The sequence below is a fragment of the Lolium rigidum genome, chromosome 1 (genome assembly GCF_022539505.1).
Source record: "Lolium rigidum isolate FL_2022 chromosome 1, APGP_CSIRO_Lrig_0.1, whole genome shotgun sequence".
In the NCBI taxonomy this organism is placed as follows: domain Eukaryota; kingdom Viridiplantae; phylum Streptophyta; class Magnoliopsida; order Poales; family Poaceae; genus Lolium; species Lolium rigidum.
In genome coordinates, this window is record NC_061508.1 from 1,488,676 (window position 1) to 1,502,953 (window position 14,278).

The 14,278-nt window shown below is 41.6% G+C and overlaps 1 long non-coding RNA gene across 1 annotated transcript; it reads left to right on the forward strand.

Moving 5' to 3' along the window:
* Positions 1 to 10,925: 10,925 nt before the first annotated feature.
* LOC124666135 lies at positions 10,926 to 11,442 on the forward strand. The gene is made up of 2 exons (XR_006990809.1): positions 10,926 to 10,976; positions 11,083 to 11,442. It is a non-coding gene; the product is annotated as an uncharacterized LOC124666135 (long non-coding RNA).
* Positions 11,443 to 14,278: the final 2,836 nt, after the last annotated feature.

Below are 14,278 nucleotides of genomic sequence, written 5' to 3' on the forward strand. Positions count from 1 at the left end.
CCCCTCGTTGCTACCGTCTTCTAGATTGCATCTTGGCTTGGATTGCGTGTTCGCGGTAGGAATTTTTTTGTTTTCTATGCAACGTATCCCTACACGTCCCACTCCGGATCTTATGGTTAACACGGGTATTACGGCACAAGAATCACTGGACGACATTTGTTGTTTAATCCTAGATGGATATAAACCCTTGCAATGGAGCCTCCACCATATCAACACAATCCATGGTTCCATTGCCCACCACATAGTCATATTCATAGTTATGAAAATAGTGGTTTTGGTTTTTATGCAATAGTGATAATCATAGTACTTTGCAAATAATTTGATAAAAATACTCAAATGGTATGAGCAAGTGATGAACTTGCCTTTCTTGACTGCAAGATTATGCAGGCAAGGTCTTCGATACGCAATAACTCAAAATTCTGAAATAGCATCATCGTCCGGTAAGGACGATGTTTAAAAGATTGACAAGGATGCAATAATGCATAAGAATGAGATGCAATCGCTCTAAGCGTGACCTAACCCCGATGACTTAGGATTAGTGAGTTGAAATGATTTGTTTAGGGTGTGTTGCACTTTTAGAGTGGTTCCACAAACAAGGTTCTTATTCAGGTGTGATTACTTGGTATTATAAACAGGTAGATAATAAAGCATAGTAATCAATTGAGCACACAAAGAATGATAATTGGCATAATGTTAACAAGTAAAGAACAATGGTCTGTTTTAGTACTATATGGCATGGTTAATGATTACTTATTATATAATTCAAAGGAATAACTTTTGAAGAACATGTTCTCATATAAATAACAAGTATGATAATTAGGTTTGTGGGGTTCTATGGTTTTCTATGGTTTTAATTGGTTTCTGGAGTAAGTAGTAGATGGATCATAACCTAGTTGGATTTATCAACACCAAGGGCTTGTAAGGTTGAGTTAAGCCTAGGCACCTTGAGCAATTTATTATAAATAGTTGCTATCAAGGTTGGTATACCTTGCTGGTGATAGCTGGTTATTTGCTATAGGTCCTATTAGGCAGGATTGATGATGATTCCTTATTTTCTTCAAAAGAATAACTTTTGAAGAACATACTTCTAAATAATAAGAAGTATTACAATTAAGGTTGAGGTTGTCTTGTATTAGCCATTGGATCTCTAAGTAGAGAATGGTTGGTTCCTAAATAGGATGGTTCATAAGTATCTCACACTAGTAGGGTTTAGTGGAATAGGGTTATGTAATGTAAAATAGTAGGTAGGTTGCTGTTAGGGTTCATCACCATGGTGTGATGCTAAATAGGAATGAATAAGGATGATGGCTTTGGTAATAGGATCTAGGGTTTACACTTGGTTAACCCTACTTAATTATCTAGGTCCGATGAAGATGAACACATGGGATGCTAATTAGTAGTGATAGGGTTCCCATATTTTATGTGGATTTGAACTAGTATTTAGTTGCTAGATATGAATCTATGATTACTAATGAAGTAACATGATCACATATTACTTAGGGTTTTAGGTTTGGAAACAATTTAGGGTTCATATGAAGTAATGGATTTGGGGTTCCTAATTGAATTAGGGTTTTGGGTTTCACATGAAATGATAGGGTTGTAATATCATTACATATGGAATTAGGGTTTGCTATTTACCATATAGTTCTATGATTAATAACTTCATTAATAATGTTGAAGTTATTAATAACTTTAAAATAAAATAATATTGGATTTGGCATTTTATTATTTTTAAACAATTAATAATTAGGTAATTATTAATTAGGGTTTAAATCTCTCTAATAATGATTTAACAAACAATAAGTAAAGAAAATTAGTTTTAGTGTTTTATTTATTTATTTTACTGGTTTTATTTAATTTGGAAAAGTTTCCTAATTATTGAATTTTAATTGAATTTAGAATTAAAAGAAAAGGCTTAATTCATAAGTATTAAATAATTGAATTTTTGTTGAAAATAAAAATTTCGTATTATATTTTTATTGGATAGAGTTTTCTTTTCTAAGAATTTTGATATCTCATTTATATTTTTCTGACTTAAATTGAATTTTATACATTTAATCAAAGTTTCAGTAATTATTGAATTGGAAAAAAAATAAAGAAAAACTAATTATACCGGGTTAAACTACCCACATGGTCACTGACCAGTGGGTCCAAGACCACGTCACCTGCCACGCAAGATTGAATGGGTCAAAATTGCTGGCGTGGTCAGGGAGCTACTGGCCGGCGGTCAAACGGCGATGGCGCCGGCGCTAGGATGCTTCCCAGGACGAATGGCTAAGCCTAAACGAACCGGGACATGAAGGAGAACCTTATGGTGGCGGCGCCGCTCCGAATAGGTCACCGGAGCGTGCACGCCGTCGAGGTAACGCGGCGGCGGGGACTGGTTCACGGTGCGGCGGTGCTACGGCATGCGATTGAGCTAAGCGAGCATGCTATGGGCATCAGCGACTCACCAGGAGTACGCAGGGCGTGACGGCGAGCTTAATGGCGTTCGGCATCGCCGGATTTCGTCGGTGCCGATCGTCGGCAACGATTCTGAGCGCGGCTGCTCGATTCTTTTTGCAGGATGAACAAGTCAAGGACGGTGGTCACGATGGCGTCCACAGCAAGACTGGGGATGGTCTCTATCGACGGCGAGGTTGAACGGCCGGTGACTAGGGTTTCGGTATCAGGAAGAAAATCAAGCAGAGGGGAAAAGGATTCGGCCAGTGTTCGTCGTGGTGCTTTTTATACGGCGTTGGAGCACGCCCCGTCACGACGCCGAGCCAGGGGAGGCTGCCAGCGCGAGGGAGAAGAGAAGCACGTCTCCGTGCTGTCCTCCATGCGAGGAAGAGGATGAGGACGACCCCCTCCTCCGTTTTTTAGACGAAGGGGTACGGGGTGGCCTGTTGGGCTGTGAGTTGGGTCGAGTTGTTGGGCTGCTATGCGGTTACTGCTGGGCTTCTGCGGCCTGTTCAGGTAATCCTCTCATCTCTCTTTTTCTTTTCTATTATTTTATTTTTTGGTTTCTATTTTATTGTTTGAATTCAAATTTGAATTTAGGTTATACTTGCAGGTTCTAAATTATTTGAATCTCCATAAGATTTGAGAATAATGCTTATTGCATAATTGTTTTGCTCAACAATATTTATTACTTAATTAAATTGGGATTGTTGTGAGAGTTATGCCAAATTAAAAATAAACATGGGTTGGGGTAATTATTTCAATTCCCTTTTCAATTTGGGAACCAGATCTATTTAGAAGATTTGAAATTTCTAACATGTGCAGGGTGAGCACATTTTTAGGGTTTGCTAATACTTAGCAATATTGAAGGTTCACATATATTTTGATTAAGGCTAGGTTTTAAGATGCATGGTAATGAGGATGAATTGGACCATGATTTTATGTGAAGAATTATTTCTAAGATATTGTAAGGTTTATCCTATTTCAAGGTTGGCATTATTATCATATTTTAATAGCACCATGAATTACCTAAAGTAGAGATTACCCTCATTATGGTTTGGTCTTGGTTATAATGATAAGTGGTTGAGAACCATACATGGTTTAACTAAAGGGTTTAGACCAGGTTTATCTTATGCTCCATAATTAAGTATAGGTTTTAACTAGTGAACAATTCTAGGGTTCTCATCACATTCTCCTAATGGCAATGGGTTTGAATCTCAATTAGGGTCTAGGTTTATATTATGATCACCATAGTGATACACATTCTAGGTTTGAGATATGATTACAGGTTGTAGAATTGAGATGACACCATTTTATATTTGCTAGGTTTTAGTCTCCCCTTACCAAGGTAATATGATTACTTGCTTAATAGTTATGTGCTCCTTTAGTGAATGAGTACTTGGGAATTGGTTTTATCTTCTACCAATAGATTTCTAATAATAGCCTTAGTATATCATTAAGGTAATTAAAGTGGTTATGGTTCTTTTTATAGTTAACTTTGGTTATAATGATGGATGGTTTCTCACCATGCAAAGTATAGAATTTGGCACTAGGTTTTCCTTATGTTCTTAATATCCTCTACCTCAAGTTCTTAGGGTTTATGATCACTACTCAATTTATAATGATCAAGGTTGGGCTTTCTAAGGTATATCTGATGAATTTGGTTTCTCACTCCCAATATCAAGTGTTGACTTGAATAGCTAGGGTATAGTACTTCTCTTATAATTCCTTAGGTGGACATGGTCATGGTTATCTCATTAGATTTATATCCCAGGAGAATGCCTGAGATATAATTACTTATGATTCTTCTCAAGGAATGATGATTTATCAGGGTATATGGATAGTTCTCTCCCTTCATTTCAAGTGTTGCCTCATCTATCTTGAGTATAACACCAAAGCTTGAGCTCTCCCATTTAGGAATAGTGATTCTAGGTTTTATGGTGTGCTCACAATATCTCAATAGGTTTCAAGTCTAAAACTCCACTTGGCTACCTTGGTTGAATTAATCTCCTCCTTTCCTTATCAATCCATGGATATAATCTTATTCCATGTGATATTAGGTTGTCTCAGCACTCCAAGATGAAATGGTTAATCTCCTAATACTTTAGTTCAAAGGTTGTCCTTTATTCTTAAATAGGTAAAGCTAAGAGTGGTATGAATGGTCTCACTCATTTGGAAAGGACTTTAATACTAACCTGAGGTTAGGCTCTATAGAGATTGATGTGATCATCAATGACTATGTTAAATATAAATGGTTTATCTCTCTAGGAATTGTCTTGGATAATATCCTAGGGTTTCTCTTGAAGATAATGTTTTGAATACTTGGATGTATATCCAAGGTTTAGCTCAAGGTTTGTTATTGCTTCTCTAATAATTATAGTAGAACTCTCACCTCTCTAGGTTTGATGTATATTAATATGGAATAGAGAATGATATATATTTCTTAGTTGGATCTCTTTGTCTTGTTTCCAAGATTAAAGTAGAATGAATACCATGAGGTTCATGGTAGGATCATGGATTAGTTTAAGACATGTAAAAGATAAGTTAGGAATAGTTACTCCAATTATTGTTACTTGATTTCCAATTAAATGGATGTTCATATGTTGTGGCAAGGATTACCATATTATAATCTTTTATAAGATCAAGCAATTGATCATTGAGTAAAGTGTTGTTGTGTTGATTATTAGTTCCATTTGATCTAACCCCTTAGATCAAATCATCTCTACCCAAAACAAGGTTTTAGCAAAGTCACATTGAGGTTTATAGCGCTTGACTTGATGAGCTACTTCAATTCCACCAAGGTCAAGTGAAACTTCGATTCATCGTGACTATTTTACTTTAAAGCGCGAAAATTCCCCAGATTTTCTATGCATGAATGCAATGCACACATCTGTTTCCTCTATTTTTGTAACCCCATTACCTGGGATATTACAACGAGAGCGTCAAGGAAGAAGATGAAGAAGAAGTGGAGGAAGACTCGCGCGCATACCCGCGTGCTACCGTCGCAAGCATCGAGGTGGTGGATAACCCTTTTAGTGCAAAGAGGAGCGCAAGAATTCGCACTGGAGGAAGGGTTCCACGTCATTGCCTAGCTCCAAAGACATCTTCTTCAGGCACTTACCATCCCTTCCGCAATCTAATTTACAATAGTCAAATTGAAAGGACTCCCAAGGCAGCATTGCCTAGCAATTGGGATATAGTTCGTTCTAACACTGCAGGAAGGATGAAGCCTGAGGTTGAAGAGTGGGGAAATAACTCCAAGAGTTGGGACTCGCCGTCGGACATACTTCTTAACCGCGTCGAGCACAATTCGGAGATGATCCGCAACCTCATGTAGAAGATTGATGAGCGTCAGGAGCTTGTTGAGAAGCTTGTCAAGAATTCATCACCACCATCGCCGAAGGAGTAATTCATCATCGGTATTGGCATCCCCTTGGTTTGTTCCAAGCTTGGGGGAGTGCCGCGGTATCACATCATCACTATCTTTTACTTTTTACTATCAAGTAGTGTCATATCATGAGTAGGGAAGTTATCATATAAGATGGGTTGCGAGTGTGGAAGTATCTCTCCTTTAGTTGGTTGTCTATGTATCCCTTGGTGTGAGTTATCGTTATGGAATATTAATGAGAAGTCTTATCATTTACATATTGCACATCTTATTTTAGTTTGCAATCCCTATTATATGATTGATCTTGTTATTAGTATTGGTATCACTTTGGGAGCACTGAATAAATCTATTTGGTTTTGGAAAACTTAGCATTGGTCAATAGCAATAACACTTTGAGGTTTAAGTAGAAAAGAGAAATACATGTAGTTGTTTCATTGTCTTCTTTTCTTGTTAGCTCATAGCTTATTATTCTGAAGTTAAAATTGTTTGTGCTTACAAGGAAGATGCATGATTGTTTCTACACATGTATATTTGTTTGTTTCCTTCAACTCTTGTGCTTGCTAATTAACCTTGCTAGCCAAAAACCTGTACTGAGAAGGAATGCTTCTCGTGCATCCAAACCTTAACCCGAACCTATGCCATTTGTGTCCACCATAACTACCTACTACATGGTATTTCCTGCCATTCCAAGTAAATACTTCGTGTGCTACCTTTAAACATTTCAAAATTTACTATCTCTTATTTGTGTCAATGTTTTATAGCTTATGAGGAAGTATGTGGTGTTTTATCTTTCAATCTTGTTGGGCAACTTTCACCAATGGACTAGTGGCTTCATCCACTTATCCAATAACTTTGCAAAAAGAGCTGGCAATGGGGTTCCCAGCCCCGATTAATTAACCTTCATAATTTTATAAATAGACACTCCTCCATGGTATGTGATTGTTGGAAGGCACCCGAGGATTCAATTAGCCATGGCTTGAGAAAGCAAAGGAGGGGAGGAGTGTCACCTAAATAAAACTAAAATAAAAAGGCACTCCTTCATGGTATGAGATTGTTGGCAGGCACCCGAGAATTCGGTTAGCCATGGTTTGTGAAAGCAAAGGTTGGGAGGAGTGCCAACCTAAAATAAAATTTTATGGGAGCCGCTCTTCAAGAGTTTGTCTGGCAAGGGGGTTAGAGTACCCGCTACCAGTCGTTGACAACAACAAACACCTCTCAAAATGTTACTTTTACTCTCTTTATATGATTTCAAAACTGAAAAAGCTCTAGCACATGATTTAATCCTCGCTTCCCTCTGCGAAGGGCCTGTCTTTTACTTTATGTTGAGTCAGTAAACCTATTTCCCTCCATCTTAAGCAAGTATTTGAGTTGTTGTGATCAAACCATCTATATTGTGATTTACTTCATCGTGTCTTTTACTCTTCCTTGTTTAGTACAAGTTTTATCCGAATGAATATAGCTTTGAAAGTTATCAATGATTATGAGGAGATTATTATGATTGAGTATGCAAGTTGTGCCATATAAACTTTAACATGAGAGCGCTGCTCGATAGATAAGTATAACCTGTTAATTGTTCTCTGACCAAGAACGAAGTTTTCCATCACCAACTATATATGATTTCTTATGCACCTTTATTTGTGATTACCTTATACTTGTTTCAAGTTGAATTATATGAGGAAGTTGTTTACTAGAATGTCTTGTGTGAATGAATATGATGCTTCCTGTCCGTATTTTATTTATCGACTCTTCACTCCATAAACATGTGGTCCTGTTTACCGAGTTCAGTTTCGCTTGGGGACAAGCGAAGTCTAAGCTTGCGGGGAGTTGATACGTCCATTTTGCATCACTATTTTATATCATAATTTGTTGTTATTCATTGATATATTTCATATTTGGAGATGATACTTATGTTATTTCATCTATTTTGCATGTTTCATGATTATTGGAGGATCGCGCGCCGGAGTCAGGATTCTGCTGGAAAAAGCGCCGTCAGAATGCAATATTTCGGAAGATCAACAATTGACGGAAATTATATGAAAATTCCTATTTTTCCAGAAGACGAAGGGAGCCAGAAGGGGGAGCCGAGGAGGGCCGCCATGGGCCCACCTCATAGGCTGGCGCGGGCCAAGGCCTGGCCGCGCCGCCTTGTGGGGAGGGGGCCCACAGCCCCCTCTGGCCTCCTCTCCTTCGCCTATTTCTTCGTCCCAAAAACCTAAGCTCCAGGGGGATAGTCGCGAAGAGTCACAGCCGCCTCTGCGGGGCGGAGAACACCAGAGAGAAAAGAGCTCTCCGGAGGGGGAAATCGACGCCATCGTCACCGTCATCGAGCTGGACATCATCTCCATCACCATCGTCATCATCTACATCATCATCACCGCCGTCTCCACCGCTGCACATCGTCACCGCTGTAACAATTTGGGTTGGATCTTGATTGTTTGATAGGGGAAACTCTCCCGGTATTGATTTCTACTTGTTATTGATGCTATTGAGTGAAACCATTGAACCAAGGTTTATGTTCAGATTGTTATTCATCATCATATTACCTCTGATCATGTTCCATATGATGTCTCGTGAGTAGTTCGTTTAGTTCTTGAGGACATGGGTGAAGTCTAAATGTTAGTAGTGAAGTATGGTTGAGTAATATTCAATGTTATGATATTTAAGTTGTGGTGTTATTCTTCTAGTGGTGTCATGTGAACGTCGACTACATTATACTTCACCTTTATGGGCCTAGGGAATACATCTTGTACTCGTTTGCTAATTGCGGGGTTGCCGGAGTGACGAAACCCGAACCCCGTTGGTATACCGATGCAGGAGGGATAGCAGGATCTCAGAGTTTAAGGCTGTGGTTAGATTTATCTTAATTAGTTTCTTGTAGTTGCGGATGCTTGCAAGGGGTATAATCACAAGTATGTATTAGTCCTAGGAAGGGCGGTGCATTAGCATAGGTTCACCCACACAACACTTATCAAAACAATGAAGATTAATTAGCCATATGTAGCGAAATCACTAGACTAAAATCCCGTGTGTCCTCAAGAATGTTTGGTCATTATAAGTAAACAAACCGGCTTGTCCTTTGTGCTAAAAATGATTGGGCCACTCGCTGCAATTGTTACTCTCGCACTTTACTTACTCGTACTTTATTCAACTGCTACATCAAAATCCCGTGAATACTTGTCTGTGAGCATTTACAGTGAATCCTTCATCGAAACTGCTTGTCAACACCTTCTGCTCCTCGTTGGGATTGACATTCTTACTTATCGAAAATACTACGATACACCCCCTATACTTGTGGGTCATCATGTAGCGTGCTCCCCGGTGGCATGCCGAGGATGCCGTGGCCGCCCAGTTTCGCCGGCCCCGGTGGATGCCCGATCGGCGCCGTCGACGGCGCTGCCGTGACGCCCTTCAGCGCCAACCCGACTTGCACCTGGTCATGTTGCACTTGGCCTAGGGAAACCAAGGACAAGTCCATCTTCGTCTGCACCTGATCCAACCGCTGGGAAACAAGCTGATCAAGCTCCTCCAGATGCTCCTTGAGCCCGGCGAAGGAGGACAACTTCTCGGTGAGGGCTTGCAACTGCTCTCCGATTCGTAACTCCATCTGCTTCATGACGCCGGCGATGTGCCTATTCTGCTGGCTAGGTTTGAACGGCGCCGTTGCAGCTTCGCTCCGAATCAACCAAACGCGGCGTGGGGTTTATCCCAGATCAACCAAGGTCGATCAGCTACCGGTGCCAACGATTTACTGGTACGATCAAGAGGATACAGAAGCGCAAATCGGACCGACAAGACCTCTGATACCAACTGTTGTATCCCTAGATCTAGATCGGGGGGATCAACTTGGAGAAGGGGTGAGAAGCATAGAGAACGTGGGTGAGGAAAACAGAGAGAGATATGAGGACGTCAGATTCCAATTCTCATTATCGATGACCACAACTACAAGACACTTGGTTTATAACGACACCCGCTCAACCACTCTGGGTCACCACGCACTCCACCCAACCCGCTAGCCAGTACGGGATGCGGCCTTGTCACTCACCAACTCCTGCTTCTCATCTTCAGTAAACACTTCGTCAGGTGGGCATCCTAGCTTCTCCCCTGTCATGACATACCTGACACCGCCGCCCTCGCCTGCGCCATCTCCGTCGAGGCCAGCGTCGTGCTCGCCTTCATGCGCTGCAGCCTCAGCCTCTGCCGCCGAGCACCCGCTGGTCTCCTCCCTCAAGACACTGCACCGCCGAGATCTCTGGCGAGCGGCCGACGGCCGGCGAAGGGCCCGTCCATGCCCGTGAGGTGGAGAAGGGCGGCATCCCTGAGCAGAAGAAGTAAGGCGGCATCTAGATTCGGCAGTAGAAGAACCGAAAGAAAGTAAGATTACTACCCCCCTTGTGAATTTCATCTTGACTTGGATCTCCTCGTCCTTGAAGATCTTGGCCAGGCTGAAGTCTAATTTCTTGTGTGAGAACGATTCGTGGTCAAATGTTTGACACTTTGACATCATTAGTAGTATCTCTCAGGTCTTGGTTGCATCGTAATATGACTAGAGAAATACTAGAGAACTAGCATGTTTAATGCAGAGCTTTATGCCTAGTCATACTGCTTGAAAATTCAGGCCAAGATTCAGACTGTAAGTGTGGTGTTCTATAATATATTCTAACGTGTGAATTGATGCTCAAAGATTCATGATAGATCTGTAAGTTAGATGGTAGTCCAAATATGAACAGGCATGTGCTTTGTTTGGTTCACAAGTTCACATGATAAACCTATGTGATGCAAATTGGAAAAGTTTCACAACAAATCAAATTGGAAAGTTTATTTGCTTCAAGTATTACTGCATCACAACACATAGTTGTTTGTTTCACTGGATCACACCTAACACCTAAGATAAGTAGGGATTCAAATGCAGTAATTTTGTCTGCACACTTCAACCATTTCCCACTTGAATTAGCTTAAAGTTTCATTAAACACTCCAAAGTAGGTATAATCTTTGCCGTCGATCTTCTGCCCTGCCGCAAACTAGCACTAACTAAATTACACATACTAGGTCCAAGTGTTATGCAAATTTTTCTGCTATGCAAATTTTAACTTGCAACTATTTTCTATCAATGCTCCACTCTAGGAATTTGAGATGATGTGCAAAGAGGTTATGCCCTTTAACACCAAAGGACAGCTGAAGGAAGCTTTCAATATCAGGTACCTGTATAGCAGTGACTAACTAAATGGTTTTGCTGATCGAATGGTTCATGTAGTGATACACTCTAGGAATGGTCCATGTGTCGTACACCTGAGGAGCATCCGCGGACGTCTTCTCGGATGGCGTAGGTATGGGCATGTAGCGGGAGCCTCGTGGAGATCAAGATGAGGGCGGGCGAGCGAGGACCATGCCGCCGTTGGAGGTGAGACAGACATCTCTCTGAATATTTTTGTGGTGCGGTGCATGCGGCTCTGTTCTCTGAATTTTTTTGTGGTGCGATTCATGCAGCTCAGATTGGTAGGAGTACTTGGCAATATTTGGAGTTGGAATATACTTGGAGTAATCTGGAGCAGTAATATGGATCTTGTTTCAATATATTTCCATAAATATTTGAAGCAAGAGTACATCAAGAGTATAGTTCCTGTGCAGTGACTGATGATGTACTAGTCCTTGCGTACAACATATGTGATGTGCTCTTGCTTGCAGTGTTTGCACTACTGAATGAACTGTTGTTCCATGGTCACATGGATCAAATGTAGAGTGAATTTGTTTTTATTCTATATCTGAAGGTTTTGTGATTTCACGTTAATCTTTTTTTTAAAATCCTAAAATACATACCGCCGGCGCATAGGGCTGTTTGCCGGCGGTAACTTAATACCCTGGCGACTTGGAAAGTGCCGGCAGTAAATAATACCCCCGGCGAGTTGGCTAAGGCGCCGACGGTAATTTGGGTTACCCCTGGCGGTTTGCAAAGCGCCGGCGGTAAGGCATTACCACCGGCGAATCCAAAAGCGCCGGTGGTAAGCCTTTTCAGGTCGCCGGCGGTAAGCCTTTTTCTTGTAGTGCCTATGGCATATGCCGTGACGATACCACGACACATATCACTTTATATGTATATACAAGTATAACAGGGAATATCAAGGAACGGGAATGGAAGACCTTTTAATCCATATATCCCTATTTTAGATAACGACGGTCAAACTTCTTCATACATGTCCCCTAAACTTTCACACGGGTTTGCGGGGAACGGGTGGTATCCCTATGTATGCCCGACCGTTGGTAAGGGCCCTATTTGTAGAATTCTCAAAACACAAAAAGGAAAAAATATAGGATCAGAGTGTTGTGTCTAATTGAATATTGCATGATAAAAGACGGTAGAGAGTTCTTGAATCATATGAAAAAAGTTAACATGAGTTTTGAGTGGGGAAATTTTTTCCTTCAAGATATTTTGCAATTCATTCCTTAAGAAAACAATTCTAGGGATTTGAATCATAGAATCAAACGAGCATATTGAAAGAGTTCTAAGGATAAAAATGTTCTAAAATTTCTCTCAAATTCCTTTGAACCTAGGAATAGAAAATAAATAGGATTGAGATGTCATCTGCTTCAATCCTATAGGTAGATGAAGTATGTTTGATTGGAGCAAAGGAATTTTACATGAGGTATGAGCTAATGTTTTTTCTATAGTAATTACACTACAAGATTTTCCTATAGAAATTTTCCTATAGGATATTTTCTATGATTCAAACAGTTTATGTAGAAAAAGTTTTTCACGGAATCCAAATCCTATACAATTTCTATGCAAATCATATGAATCAAAGGAGCCCTATGATTGCTACAGGCTGCACCATGGAGATAGGATGGCCAACGTGTCTCATATCTTTTGCTCAGAGACGTATACTCCCTCGATTCCATGATTTTATGGTAGTTTTAGTTCAACTTTGAATTATGACCATGTAATAAGAAATATGGAACGGGGTAGAGTACATAACAACAACAACAACACATGTACAAACTCCTAGATTGCAGCGATGAAAAACAATGTGATGCGCCTGCAGCAGGTCGTATATCCTGTATATGCAGCAATGTTACAGTGATGCCAGGCACTGAGTCAGACTCAAGACCCTGCATGCAGAATATGTACACGAGACTCCGACGAGTACGAGGAACGACGGGAGGAGCCGAGGAAGATTCGATCGTGCCGACACTTTTACGCGCCAAGCTAGCTTGGCGGTGGACCTGGCAACGCAGCGGACCTCGGCGTGTTCGCCACCGGCGATGGCGGCCTCGACAGCCTCTGCAGCAAAGACCTGTGCCCCATTGCAACCCTCTCTCCTCCGATGTGCTCTCCGCCTGCCACCGCCGCCGTCGCAACGCCGGCGGGCCATACCTTCACGTCATCGTCTGCAGATGCTGCATGCCTCGAGTTAGCACCCTACATTGTAGCCGAGCCATTGCCACAGACGACGCAGACAGAATCACGAAGTACGTACCGATGAGACGCGAGGAGCACGCTACCGGGCTCGTGCAAGAACCCAGGACCATTATCCCGGCTAGGAACAGCCAGGAGAACACGCCGCCGCGACCCATGTCGTCGTCGGCGACGACTTGCTCTGAACCTTAGATTTCGGTAGCTGGAACCGTCGCGAATGTGCCAAATCCCTGTCAGGTCGCGCTGTATATATCGTCGGCATGATTGAGGCCGGTCGAACCGCCGGAGCCAATCTGGAAGCTAATGATGATATATCCAGCAGATTAGCACTGGCTACTTGCTAGCGGTTGCGGTCTAGTAATTGAGAAGTTCATTGTGTCTCGCAGCTCGTGCACAGTTTCAGAAAAAGGCTGGGTTGAGAAGCTAGATCCATCGGTTGACCTCGGCGTTTCTTAAACAAGCTACTCCACCTCGAACTATTACATACCAGCATATAAACGGCGCCGACAGTTCAAGCAGCGCTGTCGTTATGCGTATACAGATTCGTTGGGGAATCACGTCCATCACGTTGATGATAAAACGCATTACACGCATGGCTTTTGAAGTTCGAATGCGCATTAGCGTTCTCGTTGTGCTGGACTTTGCAGTTAGCTCCAGGACAAGCAATCGCAAATTATTGTAGTAAGGCCGATCATGATCTAACTTAAATACGCTTAGATTAGGGAAAGCCGAAAGGGACTCTGGAGTTGCGTGCTGCTAGTTTGGAGGTCACGAGCTGTGATGTCTGCTCGAACGGTAGCACCCGCCACCGTGCAACCGCAGCCTGCGGGCAGGGGATCTGCACACGCACGTACATAACCCACACCACGCGGGTAATGTATATATTTGTGTTGTGGCTATGCATATACGTATGTTATGTCGGGTGCAAACCAGCTGTGTATAATCCAGCGCTGGCCTGACCATGACATGCTAACTGGTCCTGACGAACTTTATGATGAAACTATGAGCAAATTGCCACATAAAGAGTAACTAAACTAGT